Source organism: Danaus plexippus, chromosome 8 (genome assembly GCF_018135715.1).
Source record: "Danaus plexippus chromosome 8, MEX_DaPlex, whole genome shotgun sequence".
Classification (NCBI taxonomy): Eukaryota; Metazoa; Arthropoda; class Insecta; order Lepidoptera; family Nymphalidae; genus Danaus; species Danaus plexippus.
In genome coordinates this window covers 7,406,537-7,429,641 of record NC_083542.1, presented here as the reverse complement: position 1 = coordinate 7,429,641, position 23,105 = coordinate 7,406,537, and the positions used below count along the sequence as shown (strand labels likewise).

The following is a 23,105-nucleotide window of genomic DNA, read 5'->3' as shown; positions in this document are numbered from 1 at the left end:
ACGTGAACGTGAAAATAAAAAAAATATTTGCGCTAAGAACAAAAAAATGGACAACCTGACAGACACATTCATCAAATTAACGCGTGTTTAAAGTTTCTGCACAGTAATGGAAACATCGCTAAAATGTTACACAATAATAAAATCCGTAAGTATAAGCATAAACAGAATATTATTTAACTTACACTCGCGTAAGTCTTCGCTTTCGCTAATAAACCCATCAATTATAATCTATCGTCTGATTCTCTTTTGGTAATGCGTGGGGAATTTTTATTTAATGCAACATGTTTTTGCACAGTTAAGTCAGTAAGACGATAAAAAGAGGAGTGAGAGCAGCAAAAGTAGATGATGTAATTAAAGAAAAGCTCCTGGAAGACAATTCTTGCTCGTACCTTCCATTTAGACACACTTCTTTTGATTCTTCAATAAGCCTATTCTTGTAAATCATTTGAGCCTTGATGCCTTTTACTATAATGACACCATTTTAAATGTGGACATGTGTACGATAGAGATATTGATATTGTATTATGTATTGAGGTTTACTTAAAATCTTAACATTGGTTACTTGACGTGACGAAGCAAAAAGCTTCCTTCTTCAGCGGCAGCGGATTGGAACAATCTGCCTGCGTCTGTTTTTTCGTCCACTTACAATAAGAATATCTTCAAATCAATATTGGACAGGCTATTACTGGGATAGTGAGTTTAGCATCAGATAAAATGATGGTCAGGTAGTTTCATTTTATATTTTTTAATGGAAAAATATATATTAACTTGTTACAATTTTAACATTGATATTCGAAAAGTAAAATCTTTTTAGATTTCGAATATTAATAATAAACTAAAAGACTAACAAAATAAACTATAAGAGATGGGTAATAAAACTCTTGTTACTTATAGATAAGTAAATTAGAAATATTTTTGTAAGAAATCGATACTTACAAACTATCCCGCAGACTTCAAGGCTTAGAGGAATAATAAAACGTCAAAGCTTTTATATCGTAAGCGACGTAGTTTTAATAATAAAACTAGACCTTCTTTGAAAGGCTTTCATTACTTTCAATAATGTTAAACCTAAAACCTTTCTGAAAATATTTAATGTATTTTTAATTAATTTTTTTAATCAATTAAAAGCGTTTTCTACAATTCCAGCTACGTACATAGTTTATTACTTAGTTTTTCTTTTAGGGAAAATAAGCTACCACTTTTAATTACTCAGCCATCCAGTTGATCCAAAAAATATCCTTGAACTATCACAGAGAAAAAGATAGCTATATCTTCCTAATATGTAAATAACAATGAGCCCTTGGCAATATCGAAGTTATTTGGAAATCAAGGAAAGGAATATACTTTTCTTTATTTATAAGTCGTTTCTAACGTCCTATACATCCCATTATGTTAGTCTACTATGATCATACAAGAGCTAACCCAGACTATGATCATAATATAATTTAATGAAATGTACTTTTATTCTTATTGTTGTATGGAACACATACGTGTATATGCATGTACGTACCGAGGTTATATGAATGCGTACTTGCGGTACTTACAACAAAGAGTGTTTTTTGTGTTCTTTTCCCCCGTTTATCTCCGGAATTTATATGGCACAGATCTGATGTAACAAAATGCCTCGACTAAAGAAAAAAGCTAATTTAATTTAATTTGAACAAAATAGTCAAGAGTCTCACGAAGTCTGTTATAAAAAAAATATTCACAGTTTTCCTTAATATTTTATTAAATAAAATGCTATATTGGAAGAAATTTCAAAGCTTTTTAAAATTTTCCAATATGGTTAAGCTCAAAAAATTCGGAGAGAAATACGATATCATTTTGATGGTTTCATTCGTAACGATAGTTTTATATTCCTTCCGCAATACTTCTATATACTATATGTATATATAAGTATGTGGTTGGTCAATTAGAATTAAGAGTTAGTAATCATTACGTTTTGAAATAACTAAATTAATTGACACTGTCTTTACTTACAAAAAACTCATAAAAATTATAAAGGCCCGAACATTTAGAGATCTATATCATACGATTGATGAATAGTTAACAATAACATCTCCCAAACCCCATAACCAACAATAAAAAAAAACACTTCAATTTCAATTCCCTCGCGGTATAGATTTTTTATAACATTTTACAAAAGCAATTTATTTATTAATAGGTTTGGAATTGCCCAATACTATGTTTTAAATTGACAAATCCTAACATATAACAAAATCCAATTTTTTTTTTATATTTTACCAATATTTTTAAATTTCTTATCAAATAGAAAATAAAACTTACATTTAACTCAACAAAAACATATTGCCCTAATTAAAATTGCTGAAAACAATAAAGCCTACACTCTCAATAACTAGAACGTACATGAAATAAAAAATAGAACGTGTTTTTCAAATACGCTCTTTATTTCAACAAAGAAAAAACTTTTAACATATAATGCAACTGAAATACCTATAATAATTATATATAACAAACTTATTAAAGAATGAATATTATGTCTATTAGTTTAATAAAGCGAAAGCTCGGATCAAAAGTGCTATATAAAGCTTTCAAAATGCTCACAAACGCATAGCTAATCGCGACACGAGGGAATCAATTCAATTTGTCCATCAATATGAGCTACTTACTACCTGTAACAGGTATGGGCTGGCAGGGGCCAGGGCGGGCGGGATAGGGAACAGTGCAATCGCTGCCTCAGTGACGAGTAGACGCGCGCGCTTCAACCAACCACACGACCGAACTTATAGTGTAACGTTTTAATTAAGTGCTTAGTTCAAAGTTGTGGTATACGTGTGAATTTATTTTGGATCGCACAGAGGTAGGTAAAAATCTATATTATTTTTAATATAATTTAACGGAGAATATATCATAAAGGATGTATATTTTATACACTGAAATAGCTGTACTGAATGTTTGCTTTAGGTTCGTAATTCACAGTCATTCGTTTTGCGTAAATGTTTCCCGCTTGTTTTGTAAAATTGAACGATTTAATTTAATATGCAATGAAACAATCGAGAACAAAGCTCGGCTATCGCGGATTTAACTTGTTGCATACAGCGGTAATATTACCTACCTCGTTTGCAGAATTAACGTTGAATTTAAGTTTCACTCATTTATTACGAGGAATATTATTGTATCCGTGTTAAAAGTAAAATATTATATTGAATCGTAAAAACCTATTGGAATAAAATTACTGAGAGTTTCAACTTATTATAGGTAAGAGGAATAAAAAATACTATGCTTTAAATAAAACCTGTTTTGTCTCCAGATGTTTCTTCTAGAGGTTTAATATGATTGTACCACATTGATCTCTCCAATGAAACTTAAAGCCATGTTAAATAGGAACTTTGACAAAGGACTGTTTAAGAGAATTTCTAATCCGAGTTCGATTCTAATATCAAACTAACTGAAGATTAGATATGACCAAAACCCCTTTCTATTTAATGAATAAAGTTGGTATACATCGAAACTAAAATAAATGTATTAAGTTACTGCATTGCATATGTGTACGTACTCGTATGTATATCTAATGTATTTGTCTCTTTTTAAAGTGATATATAAAAAAGTTGTAATATAAATTACAAATAAAACTACATTTAAAAAGGACAGCCTAAAACCTTTTCAGCGGGTTATAATGTAACAAAAAACTTCTCCGTTTTTGTTTTGGTGGCGGAGAACTTAAATGAATATAATAAAATTATCATATTTTATCTTTTTAAATCACTTTTTTGAACGTTAATTGTTAAATGAGGACCAAATATAAATTTTCATATAAAGTAATTTCTAATACGGTGTGTGGTATTTCAGACTTGGTAACTGTGGCTTCATGAATTGAATACATTGATGGATAAATAAGGTTCCTAATCACAAAAGATATAAATTAACATACAACTGTCATCTTGTTTCTCCAGATACATAAGATTCCAAAGTTGTGGATGTCGAGATTTTTTATGATTTTCAACAATAGGCACTTATTTTATTTAAATATGAGTATCCGAAAATTCATTTCTTTTTATGTTCATCTTTGCTAACGTATTTTACAAAAATATTTTTATAATATCTCGACTTTAGTATGTAAAATAAAAGTTGTCATATTTATGAAAATAATTACAACTCGTTTTTGGGCACTATTGTTTTTGTTTCTTTGTTTTTGAGAAGATTTTTCTTGTTAGCATGGTAGGAAAAAAAAACTATTAATTTTTTTTCTCGACAATTGAATAAAAAGTTTGCATAATATTATTAGTACTACATATAATAGAAATAATATTATGTATTGTAATTATAATGCACATATTATTAGGGCACTTCAAAATGTATCAACATTTTTTTTACAGCAGTATTTATGAAAACTATATTTTATCTCAAAACTTACAGCAAATTAGAAAAAAGGGAAAGGCTAACACAAAACTTAATTGCAATCATTGAAATCAGATAAGTAGAAAAAAAATTATTGTTAAATACGCTTCAAATATTTCGGTCAATTTATCAATTGCAAATTAGCAATTATTTTGTTATGTACATATCTACAAATTAACAAATTTGAATTTCTTTTACTAATACTACATCACATAGTTTTAGATGAAATCTATTATTCCAGGTCAAATGGAAATCTTTTATATGTTAAATTTTTTGGACCCATCAATTAAACGATCTTTTTATTGAATTGTCCTGACTTTGTATTGTATTTTTTTTTTTTACTCTTGAAGAAGTAATCATTATAAATTTCAAATAAGATTGTTACGGCTTCCCGAGGAAACGGGATGTATGGGCAAAGCGACATATGGGCAGTCTGACAAAGAAATTATTCTACCTTAGCTTCTAAAAATTCAATTTAATTGCAAATCATTTTAAAACCTAACATTTTAAGGTTGATCAAAAACAAAGTATGGCCATTTATATTTTATCCTGTAGTTATAGTTGTAAAGCAATTAAAATGTCATTAGACTTTGTTACACGATTTCCAGTAAAAAATAGAAGAAATGGAAATGAGCACCGACCAATTGCATGTCAAGGGAGTGTTATTGGAATAACCTATAATTTTTTAATATTATATGATATCAGTTTGTGCTGCCTTAGAGTAAAAACGCCTGCAAAATGTTCCAAAAAAGAAAAACACGAACTGATATATTAAGAAGGTCATTGGAAAAACCAAATACATATCTACTTTCGACGGAGAAAGTCTCTTTGCCTTATCATTGAGCACAAAAAGATAAAAAATCCTCTAGTATTAAAAATAACCATAATAACCGTCTCCGTATGACAATAAAAATAAGCGTAACAGCTAACATATATAAATCATAAGAAATATATCTTGTGCTTACAATAAAGTGCTTGCATTGAAGTTTGGAAAATCATATTTTATTAAGCTTTATAGCAACAGAATCTCAAAGCTTGTTTATTAAATATCAATTTATAAAATAAATGGACTTGGCTTAAAACAACCGATGAAACGAGGGATCGGCACGTTTTCTTAAACCATCCTTTTTGTAAAGATGTTATTGAATGACTTCAAACTATAATTTAAACATTTCAGATGTATGAAATAGAAAAGTATGTTGACTAATAAGCGAATATTTTATTTATACTGAGTTACCATTTTTTTTTCATTTCAATACCTTTTAATGGTAGAAACTTAAATAATATTTTGATCATAATACTTGAATTGTATTGAGCTTATTATTCGGAGCAAGACAATAACATGCCAAAACCAGAGAAATTAAACAGACTAAGTTTGTTATATCATCAAAAGCGCTCCGCATATATTAATAAAAGCGTTTAATCTTGCCAATACCGCGAGTACAGGAACTAATGTATTATTATTGATCACAAAGGCACAGAATTGACTCCAATTACGATTAAACAGCATTAGTTAAGCAATCGTGTTTTCGTAAATAGTTTTGATCAGTTTATTTTGGCACAAGTTTCAATTGGATGTACGAATTAGGATGAGATTGATCGATTATTTTGTATTTACTTCGAGGCTGTAATAAATAAACTTTGAATTTAAATATTATTGTCCCGCTGTTATGTGAGTGAAAAAATTATGTAAGTGAAAAAATCTGTCTCTCATTAGCATATCATTAAATATGTCACACAATTGAAATAAGACAACGATTATAATGGTATGACATAACTGAGGAACAAAAATACTCTAGACTTCATTATTTACCACGAACAAGGTTTTTTAGGTCAATAGTGCAAATGTATCCACTTGGGAAGCGTTTAGTGCTTCATATCTATGAAATTATTTTAAATATATTCCAACAATAAGATAAAAACCATTTCGTGCATATCATAGTTTGTCTTAAAGTGCTAGTAATATATAATAATATATCAATATTAAAACTATAACCAACAGTTGCTTATGTATTATAAACATAAATACATAATTATTATAATAGCATCTTGTACGAGAACTTTTTAATCTTTCTTATATTGACACAGATAAATAACCTTGCGAAACGTCCAAATTAAATAACATTCGTTTCTAAAAAACCATTCATATCAAAGGACTTTTCTTCGAGGACCCAAAAGCCTATAAAACCGGAATATTTCATAGGACTCAATTTTACCTCATTTGTCGTCTACATAGCGTCGTGTATCCTCCTGATCTATGGAGTGATTTTACTCACAAGGGCGCCCTGTAAGTGAATATATTTTTTCAATTTCGTGCCTCCGGCTGTCAGGGTTGGATGGCTTTACGCAACCGACTTGGTTTTTCAAAAGGCTGTTCTGAATGTATGTTCCTCTGGTAATGTTGGGTTCTTATCTTATTTATTGCTTGTTTGGAGTGAATTTATTTTATTTATATTTGAAAAAGCCGTTCCATGGTCTAGAATAAATTCTAGGAGAAAGTAAAATATAACATATCTAGTTTTGTCTGTCAGCAATAATTTGAAAGTAACTAAAGTTGGAGACCGATTTGTCCCGGATACAACATATTATGTTAGAAAATTATATCTAGAAAAGTTTATGAAATATGAAAACATGATTTTTGTATTTTTCTTAGATAATTTGTTTCCTCACTTTCGATTGATTGCTGCCTTTATATAATCCGGCTCAACGGACGTAAACGATTGGCAAGATAAATTTTAGACTCTTTTTTCAAATCCATTTCTTTCTCCACTTTCCTCTTTTTTAAATGATGACGACAAAATAGTAATTCACAAAATTAATGGATAATACCTTTAATATTTCAGATTATTTGAGGGCTCATAAAATTTTTGTAACAACGTTTATTTCACGTTTTACCTTTATACACATAAAACTAAATGCAATATCCCTTGTCATATTTTGATCCATACAGATATTAGTCAAGAAAATCGTGGCGTCGAGAGTGTAATGATTTGGAAACTTAAAGTCTTTCCATTTCCACTGACGTTAGCGATCTCTTTTATCCTTTATATGTCACCGGATATTACGGTAAATCGTAGCCCAAATTTTTACATGGTAATTTCTTTTTTAAAACAAATATTCAATATAACATAGAATTGGATTATGAAAGAAATACGAGAGCTTAAATATAATAAAGCGGTAAATCATCCAGTGAAATAATTTTCTCGTGAAACTTAATTTCTCATATATTTCCCTGATAGCCCAATTTAATCGCACTCGTAAGAGGAACCATAAAAGAGATTTTTATAATATTAGTCATGCTGATGTTGAATATTATTAGTGAACATGTACGTTTTTTGTTGATTCACTTCTTTTATTATCATATTTAATTAATTTGAGATACGCGTTAATCTTATTGCAGATATGAAGATGAGAATTTTGTTTATTTTTACAATAATAGTTTCATATTTTTCGAAATAATCAGAGAGAAAATGTTTTTTCAATAATAAAAACCAGATATTTTTGAAAATAGAATAAGTATAGATTAAAAAATATTATTAATAATTTGTCGTTCTTTTGCTCTCGATAAGTGTAAAACCTTACAGGAATTATTAAGCACACATTATGAAAGGCATGATTAAAGAAACAATCATAAAAAAGTTCAATATCTCACGTATGCTGCCTTTAGTTTTCTAAATGTAGAAAGTTCTAGCCAACCTTAAATCATATTAAATTCAATGCATTAATAATAATAATCAGGGTTTCGCAACGGCTTTCCTGACATATTTCTTTGTAAGTCATTAAGATAGCAGTCATTTAATCCAATACATTCATTGGATTTCAATGCGCTTTTCTAAAGCGAGTAATTAAATTGCACTAGTAATCTGACTGAATTCAAGCACACATCCAGATCCAAGAATGCAATGATAAATCCACTTCTCAAAGCAAATACGTATTAAATAAACCAAAACTGAGTGGTGCTAATGGATAATATGATAACTAAAAGCTTGTGTTCACGTCACGTTATAGTGTTGTTCAAGGTCGAATTTACAGATTACAATCTGATACAAGTGATATTGTAACATGTGAAGTGTTTTATTGTGTACTGTATGGTTATATTTGTTATCGGATGGGGGGAAATTAATTAATAGGAATGTATCTGTTTGTTTCAATTAATGAACGCGCTTGATATAAATTGAGGTACTGATGTTAAACAATTTATTTATTAATATATAAAGTTTTTCTTTAACGTGGCTATTAATTAACGCCTTGACATTATTTGTTTGTTATAAAAATAATCTCTACTTTAAAGTAAATGTTTAAGGTAAAATTAATTTAAGTAAAGACTAGGTAGGCAGGGCTGTTTCTTCTCAATATGTCTCCATTTACTTTCCTTGAATGAATGATACATTGGTGTGGTAATTTTTTTTGACCGAAATATTTTTGCATAGTTTCAATAGTTTTTATGATACGTCCGATTTATATCTCAATGGCAGAAGAAATTTGTTCCGTCTGCGACATTTTCAACATCTGCCTACACAATGAAATTTCAAAGAAATCTTGTTTCTTACTTTTAATTTTTGTTTACAAACCAGTTTCTGGTCCAGCAAATAAAACAGAAGAAAAGAAGCACATCCTATCTTAAATCTATCGGCAAGTAGTCACAAACTTTATTATGTGGGTGATTAGAATGGACGTCTCATAGTCCACCAACAGGTGATCCTGATTTAAAATGTGAAGTAACTCTACAAATACAAACATTCAATTTTAATTATACCTAGGTGACACTGAAAATATTTAGAAAATGAAAAACGGCTTAATGTAGAAAGTTGCCAATACAATATTGTTTTTTGAAGTATCTTTGTTCTTTGCTAAACATCGTCGCATTGTACTGTGAAACGCTGTGGGCCCATTCTTCCTTAGGGATCTCTTCTACGGCAATTTTATACATTTTCACCGCATCTTCAGGGCTCGTAAAGTGAATACCTCGAATTTTATCTTTAGCTCTTGGAAATAATATAAGCCTCAAGGCGCCAGAGAGCGACTGTATGGCGAGTGACTCATTATCTGGACACCTGCCATAGTCAAATATTCAAATGTCCGTTTGCCACCGCGTGCACTGAAGCATAGTCACGGTGAAGGAGGGTCCTGCTTGGAGGGCGTTCCTGTCGATTTTATTCCACGACAACAGGCAACAGCGATTGATATACCAGTCTATAGTAACTCTCTCCTTCCATCTTCTAGCACAACTGTCGCGAAATAACTTTTCTTACCAAAGAATCAGACAATCATTTTTGTTTTTGTCTTCTTCCTTTCTTTATCTTAGTTGGCTGATCCTAGAAAGGAAAACCCAGTGAGCTGATAGTCTCTTGGTTTCGATCTCGTAGCAATATATCTAACTTTCATCACCTATGACGATAACAGCATTTGAGTCACCGCCGTTGAACTTATCTAACAATTAGCGGCACCAGTCCATACGAAGGCGCTCTGGTCATCGGTTAAAATATCTGGAAACCATCCAGTAGCAAGCTTCCTGACGCCTAAATGTCTGAATAATATTTTTTGAATTTGACTCATACTAATACCTAGGCTTGCCCATATCTGCTGAAAGGTCACTATCTCACCTTCCTCTATTATCTCTATCGGACAGCACTGATGTTATCTTCAGCAGTCACTGTTAAAGGACGTCCGTCACGCAGATAATCATAGAGATTGCTACGTCCACGGTTAAACTCATTATACTATTTGTAAATAGTGGCACGCGATGGGGCTTTATTAAGAAATACAATTTGCAGCCTATCAAAGCTTTGTTGTTGAGTAAGCCCACAACGAAAGTAATAATAAATCATTGCCCGAAAATTTGCTAGTGTTAGGTTCATTTTCACGTGTAACAAGAGTTTTAGATTTGCGGCGAATTCACAAAAACAGATGACAAATGAATGCAATATATTACATTAGGTTACTAAAAGAGTTCTAAAATTGAAATTCCAAAAAGTTTTCATGAACAATGTTTCTAATTGGCCAGTTTTAAACATTTTCAGTGTTACCTACGTATTCTTTTATTTTTAGTCAAAGTTTATTGATTAAGGGTTGGTCTGGAAATAAACATTTGAATGGGACATATAGATATATAAATACACATATATAAATATATTTTTTTTTAGAAATATTCATTTCTAGGTCTTAATATTTCATAAATATGTGTATAACTCTTTTTGATATTTGTTTATTGGACTTAATGCCTTTATTTGAGTTATATCTTTGTGCTCAAATTACATTTACTAATTCGTCTTTGGCTACAGTACAATTCTTAAATTCAAATAAGAAAAATACAACCGTTAGCCAAACACAAAAACTCTACACGTTAGAAAAAATCTTGTTCATGTTTCGCAATAAAAGAAATTGCTGAGGAAAAAAATTTATTAAATTAGTCGTTAGAAAATCAAGCTAATGTATCTCACAGGCGGAATTATAAGGTTGCAGATTTTTATTTGGATTAAAATCTTTGTTAGGAGATTACACACCGCTCCTTTTTCGTGAATAATTGATTTTCTCATTATGGCACGAACTGTGGACCAAAAGAGAATACGCGGGTACAAGCTTAGCCTAAATTGAGATAAAGTACTGAATTCGTGGTAACCATTATAAATTCTTATTTTAAATGTCTAGCGGTTGTCTAAATTCCCCTTTTATATAATTTTAACTGAAATGACATGGTATTTTCATCAGAAGTGATTTTGTACATAATTTTTCTTTGTAAATTATAATGATTTGTATATATCGATATAACGGTTAAATATTATATTTAGGTAGAAAGAATTTAACATTTTATATTTTGTGTTTATATTTAAATTGAAAATAATTATAAAAAACGAAATATATTTTTTATTTTTATATTTACAGACACTTATTTTCTTGAAATGTATATCCATACTGTATTTCATTGTTAATTCGCCCGTATTAATAAAAGCTACCACAAATTGTATTTTTTTTTTGTTTTAAATATAAAAAGCCGTTTCTACTTCTGTCCATAGCTTTCACTGAGTTCTTCATAAGCCCAAGCTTTATGTGTAATGGTGGTAAAAATATATTTTCAGGGAGCACCAATGGAGGGTTTTTAATATTTTTTTGTCCTGGAGTAAGAGATTGCCTTTTGGGACAGCCTTGCTTAATTAAATATTTTTTTCGGTTTCTGCTGTCCCAGTCACGAATAAAGCAAAAGTATTTTGTATACTCCAGTTTTAATCGTTAAATTAGAGTAATCACCTTAAAATCTCCACAATTTTCCATTTGTGTTCGTTATATGGAATTTTTTCCTAGATAAATTTAATAGTTTCATAAGACTAACGGTATAGAGGAAAGTTTATTGCCGATATGTAAAAGGCTGTAACATGAAAACTAGACCTGATGGAATCAAAATAAGTATGGTAATAAAACGAGGGTGGGAAGGTGGTAATTTAAAATTAGAAAGTACCTTTCTTGTTACAAAATTTTGTTGACCAGTGTTGGTTTATTGAAATATTTCGAGAAGTGATCGAGTCTTAAGCAACCAAATACTTGAAGATAACAAGTAACACAAAGTTGAAAAAAGATGCAAGCTCACAAATAAATATATCTATTTATGGTTCTTTATAAAAATAAAATAAGTATTTCGTCACTCTATTTGTCTTGTTATATTACAATTATTTTAATTGATGCTTATATTATATAGATAATTAATAACGTTTTATTTTGTTTCAGATATTTTCGAGTAGTATTAGAGTTTCATCACTACATAGTTCTAACAATATTTTTCTTTGTTGTCTACTGATGTAACTTCTTAGAGGTAAGTAAAACTGTATATAAATAGATTTATTTAAGCCTGTCATATTAAAAAATGGGCTGTTTGATTTCCGACCAGCATTGAACGTAAATTCTGGCACCCCACAAGGCTAGGTGCTATTACTTATACTTGCTTCTCAAAATCAATGATATTTTGTGTATTGAAAGTATTTAAGTGGACGATAGTACGATTTTGGTATTAAACCAAGAGAACTCTGAACAAAGTGTGATTGATATAGGTTTTGCGATTGGTATGGGGGTAACTTATTATAACTTAACTCCAGCAGGGCAACATTTTTCGAACTCACCACTAAGAAAAACCCTTTAAAGTTGGTTCTACAGTTTCAGAACATACCTTAACCATCTTTAAGGCTCTTGGGATTCTGTTACCGAAATTTCCGTCACTTTGCTAACATTGCCATGTTGGCCTCCAGAAAACTTGATAAGTTGATCAGGTGGTATAAAGCGCAAGTCCGACCCCGACTAGAGTACAGGTCTCTGGGCTGGCAAACCTTTTTGATTTAGTTCAAAAAAGAGTTGTGAAGCCACTGTGTATATTATATGGCCTGTAAAATGATATATATTTCGAGGAGCTGTTTGATATGAAGCCTATCCTAATATCTTAGCTCTCTTAAAATTCACTAACAGTCTTGTTTGAGATTATTTTATCTCCCACCAACGTTCTCGCTATAAAATTAGGTCTCTGCTGCGGTTTTCTCATGGGATTAAATAGTGCAGGGTTTATCGAGAAAGTACTGAAAACGCATTTGACGTCTTTGGTATTGCAGTCCATAGGCTACAGTGACAGCTTAACTTCATTTCCCCCTGTTGATAGGTAAAATGTTGATAGATAAATTATCGTAAGGTCCTCTTATGTTAACCACTGACATAGTATAAAAACCTGCATATTTTTAGTTTTCACCTGCATAGTAGCATAGGTTAAATCACGTTTTTGACACAGATTTAAAATAAAACGATAGGTATAGCTTTAACATTAACGATTAACATCGATTTTAACTTGAAGAGGGTGGTAGTGAAGTGTCAACTTTATAATCGCTACGGGGAAACGAGATAAGGTCCGCCGATAAGCTGGCCTACTTCTAGACGCCTTCTAAAATGGCTACTAGTACAATACAATGGAAACTGATATTCATCTTTTTCTTTATTTCATTTAACTTCAAAGCTTTACAAAAACAACTTTTAAACAACAAATATGAAACTAAGTAATCACAAAATATTTGATTTTAATGCTTTTATGTTCTGATCTTAAATTAGGTACTACTAAACCGGAAACGTTTTAGAATTGCTGAATAAAGGACTTTTTCATATTGTAAAATTTGTACCATTTATTAGTATTTTGTTTTCCATATTTTTTCAATGAAAATTCTATCCGAAAGCTTTCGTTTTTTTATAAAAGTGAGGTATTTTATGTTTTACCATCGTGATATTGACAAATATTAAATATTTTATTTTTAGTCCAACTTAGAACCAGTTTTTAATGTTCAGAACTCCAAGTGCTGTGCTTAAAACAACGATTAAAATTACATGAATCCGTTACTTTGTAACTTAAAACGGTCGTCAAGTTCTTTACTTCTTTCAAACATGAGTTACAAAAAGAGCAGAAGTATTCTTAAAATAACCTAACCAGTTTCGATATTACTTAATTTTCATAGGGAGTTAAAAGTATACTATGCTTTAGCGTTTTTAAGTATACTTTTTAATGTAAATCAGTAGGTTTTATTGTATTCAAGTCATAGATACTCCATAAATAAAAATATTTTAGTAACCTTTATTCATATGTTGTCTAAAAGTAATGTTATCTCTATAGTACTCAAATGTATATTTATTAAATATTTTTATATGTTTAATATAAGTAATATTGGCTTATCTCCTAAACAAAATAAGATTTCTTTATTACAGATTACTAAATTAACATCGTCTAAAATATAAAAATATTTCGAAGTTGTAATTTCTATTTATTCAACGACTATTAAATTAAATAAAATATTTTTAGTTAACAATTTAATTTAAAATACTTAAAACCAAAAGAATATAAACTACACTTACTTACAAAATACAGGAATTAAAATGAGAATTTCAGAAAACCAACACGCGATTATAACATTCGCTTTTGATTGACTGACATTGTACATAAGTTTAATTGTATCTCGTATCTCTAGAGAATTCTATTTCGGTTCAACAGATCATAGTAAGATCAAAACAAAATCGAGGTAGGAATTCGGAATCCAATAATAACATTGAATTGGTTGCAGCACGGTAAGGAGCAGATATATTTACATGTATTCATCCCGTACACGTCTAGACTGGAACAATATTGTATTCTAATATTTGATGTTACAGTAGAACGTTATTAGAATTTGCAAAGCGCGAGTGTGTTTAATATAAACTTACAGTTATGGTACAAGAGGGTTTGAGCGGATGCAGACATCGCTGCGGATGTGTTTGAGCCTTGTTGTGGAACGATAACGTACGTTTCACGCTTATACTCCCTTAATATTTTAAGAGAATAATACACAACTTTTGTTCCGACGATTTTGAGACTATAATGTTTTGAAATATCTCTGAAATATTCTGATGTTATTAGATTGTTAAATTAGATTATTTCTCACGTATTAACAGCAGTAACCGCTACTTCATCCTCGTTGTTCCTGTTAGCTTAACTTTTCCTTAACTCGAAAAATCTACGAGTAAAAGTTCCGCAAAGTTCATCAAAACCTGTCCAGACCATTTGGAGAACTTTTACCTTAAACAAATGTTTAGACTGGGATGAAACCTCTTTGTTAAAATTTAGCCGCAAAGCCATTGGGCATTAACGGTTTAGTACAACAGTCAGACTCTTAAAATTTATTTAAATGAGATACCTAAGCCTCAATGTTTATTTGCTAAGCAAATACATCTTTTGCAGTCCTATTTATAAACAGAGGTCTTGTTTCAATTCGTATGATTAATGTACAAGATAGAAATGAAAGTGATTTTTAGCCTTTGTTTATTTAAAATCATTCAAAACAAGTCAATTTATCTCTGAATCATCCCATGATAATAATTTTGGATAGACTTACTGTATAGCAATGAAATTACACTTTGAGGTTAAAATTTCCAGATTCCAGGGGTTTCAAAGGTGCTTCTCTATTCAAATTAAACTCTAATAATAAAATACTATTGTACTGTTTGCTTGCGTTTTATAAATGCAATTTGTGCAAAAATTTTTGGAAATAAAAAACACTGATCATTGAATTGTGTTGTAATTTTTATGCATAGATACTTTTCTTTACATGAGTTTTAAATATTATTTGAAATTTTCAAATGTAACAACACTTTAAGCAGTTCGCATTTATCAAAATGTTGGCAGCCAGCACTTTATGATCAAAATGTGTTCAAGGCATTAGACTTAACTAGGTTTAAAGGTCAATTCTTGCTAAGAAAGAAAACACTAGATGACTAGAATATTTATAAAAGAAGATAATATTATTGTAAATAGATAGTTCTGTTTGTACAATATATGTTCTTTACAGTTGCACCTATACCTAATTTTTTACATAACAAATGACCTGACTTTTAAAATGTTTAACAAATCATCCGCATTACAAAATCTGAACACTATAACGAAAAATATTAATGCTCAATGCGAAAAACATATTATTCAATGCTGTGGCAACTTAATAGAACTATTTGCATTCTCTATCTTTATCCTTAACATACTGAACAATTGTTTGTAATTTTGTGCTGTCTTTGGATATGGAATTGTTGGAGTCATGCCATATATTGACAAAATCTCATAGCCTTGCTCCTTCTTGGAATGAGTTCCAAAGCTAACTCTCATGTTTGTTTATACATAAGACTTGCAATTTTATCATTCATAAATTTTACTTATAGAACTAAATATTAATTCTAAAGTCTACAAGACGGGGAAATTACAGTATATTGATAAAATATTTTGAAAATTTTCTTAAACTACTTGTGTTATTTTAAACTTTTGATTAACATATGTATGCATGTGAAATTCAGACATGTTTATGTCGGACTGTCTATTTCATGCAGATGTTTTTCCAAATAGTCAGTTTATTTAAAAGTTTATGGAGGATGTATCTTTATATGTATTTTTAAAATATATACTAATGACCTTTTTAAGTTGCATACTATTATTTGATAAACATTTGACTCACGAAATCATTTTAAAATGAGAGTCAGGATTTTCATTTTCATCGCCGAGGAAAAAATCTTAGACAGTAATCTTAAAAGAATCGCAATTGGTGAGGATTTGAAAAAAACTGGGTAATCTTGCCGGAAATTACAGTGCCTATTTTTGTGCGGATAAAATCCGTAATCGTAGATTCAAATTAGGATTGAAAAACGTAAGGAGCAATACTACGAGTTCCTAATTCATACTATCTTATTTTTCAATTATGTGTTTGCAAACCAAATCTTTGTAAGATCCAATAAAATATAATAAGATACCAACTACTAAGCTTTATAAATAAGTAAAATTTAATTAACAATAAAATAAACATAGATTAAGACTCCTCTTTATTTTTGTAGTTTTAAAAATAGAGAAATACGATGAGTTTTAAGAGAGAGAATATTGTTGAAGGTCAATACGACATAGTATTGCAAATACTATTTTACTACCCATAAAATTATAACATTCATATGTGGATAAAAATAACCTAAAAAAAATAACAAATAATAACTATAAATTGACTGTGTAATTGCATAAAAGTCTTAGAAAGTAATTAAATCCTGTCGCTTAGCTCAGCAAACTGTAACAAAACTTTTGAAATGATTTCCAACTCCGGTGCTTACACTAAAAGGCTCTTGTATTTTTTTTCCGACCGTAATATTTTTCAGGGTTCCCATGATACAAAAAATTTATTTTCATTATTTGCAATAACATTATAATAACAATAATGGATTTTACACGGTAAAGTTAAAAAAGAAGGAGTAAAAAGGGGTTTTCATTAACAAAAGAGCCATATATTTATCTTTTATCTACCTAGATAGTACCTACTTATAATTATGCAAACATGGTTTTCTAGTATGTGGTACAAATGAATTTTTGATGACAAGAGATCTGTTTTATAATACTTGCTATCAAGGTGGCTACAAAATTAATTTTAGTATTCAGCTAATAAAGATTCAGTTTTATAAATCATCCAAAAATGTTCAAGGTATTTTCTTTCTGTTACAATGAAATTGAAAATCGCGAATAATAATTTTAAACAAAAAGCGAGAAAAGAACAAACGAAAAATACTGAAACGACATTTGAGTAATTAATTTCCTTAAAAGTATAACTATAAAGGTTTATTTTAGTCATTTAATTAATCATAAATCAAATATCAATTTTCGAATCAAAATATTTGCTGGCAAATTCAGTGAACCAAGTATTTTAATCCTCATTCTAAGGTAGTATCTCTTGTAGATGGCAATGTTATTTGTTTTAGAGACCGGTTTTATTTGCTTTTAAATATAAACCCTTAATTTGTTATATGTTTGGTCAATATAGAAAAAATTTTTTTTTTCTAATTTATGTCTGTTATTTCATAAAATAATGTTTTATTTATTGAGTGCAACTAGATGCTTGCTGTTTATTCGCTACGGACTCATCACTAACAATTTCTATTTTCTAGTTTTTAATATACGTTTATTATTAAAAATCAGATTTTTTTTTTTATTTTTTATTTTTATGAGAGAAGTGGCAAACGAGCAGACGGCTTACTTTATGGGCAGTAGTCACCGTCATCCACAACAAATCTTATGTTGTGGATGCGTTGCCAACCTTGGTTACTGAGGAAAAGGGAGGAGTCGGAATAAGGAGATAGCAGGAAATGGTGGGAAAAGGGAAAGGGCAACCAGCTCTCTCTTTCATCGGAGGAAACGCTGTCATTAAAGACTACTTCACGCCGATCTTCTGTGAGAGGGTGGTACTTCCCCGGTCGAGCCAGCCCATGTCGAGCTGTAGTATTTTGATCACAGGTAGACTCTACCACCTTACCTAGTAAAAATATTAAAGAAGACTGGAATTCACTCGCGATTTCATTCGTGCATTTGAAATTTACTACTGTCCACCATTTTTAGAAATTTAATAGAGTTTTACACCTTATTAGCAAATGTAATCAAAATCTAATATATCAGCATTAAGTTTTGGGTAATGAATTAACTAAAACCGCACACAAATTCTAATTTTCAATATTATTTATTCCCCAATATATTTTAAATATTTAGTACTAGTGTACAGCTACACATACTAGCTCAACAATTATTACAACACATTACTTTCGCGCATGTGATGGTATCATTGTATGCATATACACCCTAGAGGTCCAGGCAGGAAACACAGTGTAGTAAATGCGGGAGTACACTACGGAAGCAGATAACGGTATAACATCTCACTTATTTACTCATACTCTGGAGCGTGAAACTATTATCATTATGTAAAAGTCATAGTCAACATACCTGCAGATTTTGTTAACATAATTCGTTTAGTTTCTCGTTAGAAATAATCATTTTAATAGCAGAATTATTACCTATTCATTTAAAGCTTTCTATTAGTTATTCATAATGCTCGCACGAATACATCATTTAATCAATTATGTTTGTGGAAAAACGTTGATATCTAAATTTAAAAGCATTATAATATACGTTCGTCCTTATTTATTATAACAATGCCGTGTTTGTACACTTATACTTTGCTCTACGTAAACGTTTATATAAATTTATTGAAAGTATCATAATATAATATTTTTCTTGAGGAAATTTAAAATACGTGACCTAAAAGCAATGTCGTTAAAGTTAAAAAGACGGGTTTTATGACGGTTTGAGTTCCACAAAGATAAGTAAAGCAAAACTTGAAAGGAAGACTACAAAGAAATAAAAATTTAAAATGTTTTGCAAAGCATACCAGTAACATATTATCATTTAATAATTTTTCTTTAATTATCTTCATACAAAAATTCACTGTTCGGCAATTTCTCTTGAAAAAAAAATTCCAAGGTCATATTTCAAATAAGAACATAAAATTTTGTTTCACCTTTCGATTGAAGCCCTTGCTTTCAGCGCGTGATCAAAGATTTCCTCCTGCTATAGGTAAAAAAGAAATCTGAACTGCGTACTTAAAATATGAAGGACCTTAAAGCCTTCTGAGGTGCGTTTCCATTGAGCTTTGTTTCTAGTGTCATTCACTATTGCTCTTTTTAATAATCAAAGCATCATTTTCAAATTAAACAACCTTTGATGAGAAATTTAGGCTTCGTGATATTTGAAGCTTGGCAACTCAGCTTTATTTAATATAAAATTGTTACTTATGCAAGATTTTTTTTTATCAATCAATCTAATATGATCAATTTCAAACCATAGCCTATCTACTTCTTATAAAAACAAATTTTCAAAGGCATTTTATTATCAAGTGCGAGGCTACGTTAATTAAACATAATGATATCTTGATTTTATAACACAAAAAAATCCTTAGAACATACAATTCCATAACATTATCTTTCACATGACAAATATCACATATTATAAGCTCGTTACAGAAATGAACTCTCGACTTACTCCTTTGTCTTCGCATGATACAAATTGTTTTTGTCCCATTATATTTACCGCAGCTTTTGTGATAATAATGATTTTGTTTCATTTTCTATTACAACCCAACCTTATCATTCGTTTTTTATTAAATTTGTTATCAACACTATAAAACATCGAAAGCAATTTCAAAATTGTTTTATTTAATTGAATCTTCATTATCATAAAGCAACGGAAGCCAATATAATATAAAGTTTCATACTTCCTCGAGAGCCAACTGCGTAAGTTCAACTTATGAAAAAAAAAGATATTCATCTGTCTTCATTTTTATACAAGAATAAAATTATATTTTAAAGAATTTTTTAATTAAAATCTCATGGTCTCATTATATCTCGCTCTTCAGAGTCATTAAAGTTGTTGAATTTGTAACGATATTCAATTCAAGCAAACGTGATTGCGTTTTCATGACACGAAAGCACTGTGACAAAGTTCACCTTGCACCTTTTTAAAAAAAAAGTTCTGACGATCATGTATTCATTAGTATAGCATTCATTCGCTGCATTATATATTTGACTGAATGTGATTGTTTAAGTGGAATTATCAACTAATGTAGTCTTTGAAATAACATAAAAATTAACTTTAAACAAATTGAAGAGAAGTAATCAAGAATTTTGATGCAATTCACTACTTAGTGACATCGGCATGTTAATCTTGAATTCGGTTTCTGTTACCAAATGATATATTTTTTCTCAAATCGATTTTTACATCCTTGAATAATTTATCACATTCGAAACGAAAACGGTAGATTATGTTTTATCAGTATGGAATTTGGTTTAAATGTTCACCCCTAAATGAAAATCGTGTTAAAAGATTTTCAAACAATTTTTGAACGATAGACGAAATAATTATTATTTGCTCATTAAGTAAAGTAGTGAAATTTAAAAAAAGTGATTCATTGTGAGCTTTAAAAGTCCAGTTCGTCTCTGGCAATGGCTCTAACCTTAAATATACAAGGTCGTTTAATGGGAACGGAATAATACATTACAGAAACGTATACCTTCCGACCCTTTACATTGAAAATATCAACATTCCCTGTCAAAACATTACGATTATAAATTCGAAGTTATTATAAACATTTTATTTATAAAATGTACTTAATTTAGTCGTATTTATCTTTACAAATTAATAACATTTGAGTCACTTCCCAAATCACGGTGAAACTGTAATTTCGAGGAATAATGAAGAGTAATTTTATATTTTGCTGGAGAGCTGAAAATAATTGGGTCATTTTAACATCTTTTATGTGTTTTAAATATTTTTAAGCTTAATAATAACAAAATGGGATGTTTTGTTCAGGAAAATGTGTGATGGGATATGAAATCTTATGACGCTTTATATTCCAATATCACGAAACAGGATCTTATTTACATGCATATGTCAAAATTATTCAATTGGCTTGATTGGCTAACGATGATTGGTCATGTACCTATTTAAATTAATACTTTGGCGTAAATGAAAAGAGTTTGAATAAATATATTGTCATCTAAAGGTAATATTTTTCTTGCCACCACTACTAACAAGCGCCTACTAAAGAAAGCTGTTATCCAACAGCCTCTTAAAAACACCAAGACACTTCAGTAGCCTACTACTTTACAAGAATATTTAATGTCACCTTCTTTTGCCTATTATTAAAGAACAGATAGAATAAACACAATATCAATGAAACATAGTACATTCAAATTCATTAACGTTAACTTAAATTTATATCTTGTTGACTTTTGAATACAATCATTTTGCTTATCAATAATTGGGTATAAAGTGATTTTAATGCATCGCAAATAGAAAAGTAATGTACATGAAATGTATAAATGTACATGTACACATATAAAAGGTAAATTACATTAAATTAAGTTTTTATAAACGTGTTAAAAATATTAATTAACGGTAATATCTAGCATACCAAAACATGGTAGAGAAATTTTAATTTGAGAAATTATGTTCAAATATAACATAGTAAAAAATAACTTAAATGAGATTGTTCATTTAAACTGGAACCATTAAAAACAGCTAGTACTTCTTAAGTGACACGAATTAAATTAATAACCTGAAAATCCAAAAAATTTTATCTATGAAAAAAAATTTTGTGTACATAAATTTACTATTATAAATAAATGTAAAATGTAGCGTATTTGCCAGGCGTTCCAGTTAAAGGAATCAGGCCACAGCCCTTAGTGAACATCTTTTATAAGCACGCCTTCTGCGAGCCTATTGTGTGCGTAGTAACGCTGTAAAATAGGTAAATACTTAATATGAAATCAGGTCGTACATTGTTTAGACTTGTTAAACTATAGAACCATTTTTTATTTTTGTATTGATTGATTCCTTTAAAACTACTACATGATCAATAGTTCCCAATTACTTAAATGTTGCAAATTATGTAAACTTCAGTCTTCTATTGTAATGCCTTCTTTCACAAATAGATTTTCCTTGAAGTAATTTGTACGGAAGAATGTGAACTACCACCATCACGGAAAGCCGTTGGTAACTTGGTTCAGAGCGTTAAAGAGAGAATTTAGTATATATTCTCATTGCCTTAAAGTCGACCTTAAAGGATGACAATATCACCACACTTTTTATTATCGCATTTTGTTGATACTCTACGAAATAATAAGCATCTAGCGGAGGGATGTTTATCCTGAGCCCCTTTGTCTTAACATCCTGGTTCTCAAAATATGTGCTTACGAATTGATGTGTCTATTGTTCTGAGTTGAAGCATCGTCAACATGTCTTCGGCTTAACTGCTCAATTGGTGATTTTCTAGTGTATCTTTCTTACCGTTGGACTTGTTTCAATGAGACTCAAAGTGAGGCTATGGTAATCATCCTTGACATGGCGGAAGCGTTCAATTGGTTCATACTCCACCGACTTCTATAGAAACTCCCTTCTTACGGAAACCCCGAGTGAATTTGCAATTAGATTGCTGGCATTCTGGGCTGCAGACGCAGATAAGAACAAAAAATCTATTGCTCACGTCAGCGGCTTCAATAGCTTTGACTGAAATGCTTACTTCTCACAAGACACGGTGCTATCACTGACATTGTTTTTCCTAGATATCAATAATCTGTTGTCAATTGATAGCGTTCATTGCTATGCGAATGATAGTACCAGGTATATCTTTTATAGGGATCATATGGATATCCCTCTTGAAGTCGTGGAAAAAGTCGCAAGAAACTTGTGTCTCAAATGCAGATTATTCTGTTCAGGGTCTCCAATTGGGGTTGGGATAACAGTCCAATTTAACCCCAGTAAGACGAGAGTAATAGACTTGGAATTGTAGGAGTCTATAGGGTACTGTGACTGCTGATGGCGACCCATACGACTTTTTGGTACCGTCATAATTACTTTAATT

The 23,105-nt window shown here is 30.2% G+C and overlaps 1 long non-coding RNA gene across 1 annotated transcript in view; it reads left to right on the top strand.

Moving 5' to 3' along the window:
• The first annotated feature begins 2,696 nt into the window (after positions 1 to 2,696).
• The window catches only part of LOC133318875 (uncharacterized), a 37,154-nt gene continuing 16,745 nt past the window's right edge, over positions 2,697 to 23,105 (top strand). Inside the window, exons 1-2 of the long non-coding RNA XR_009752608.1 lie at positions 2,697 to 2,821; positions 12,079 to 12,163. This is a non-coding gene — a long non-coding RNA (uncharacterized LOC133318875). The remainder of the gene's footprint in view (positions 2,822 to 12,078; positions 12,164 to 23,105) is intronic.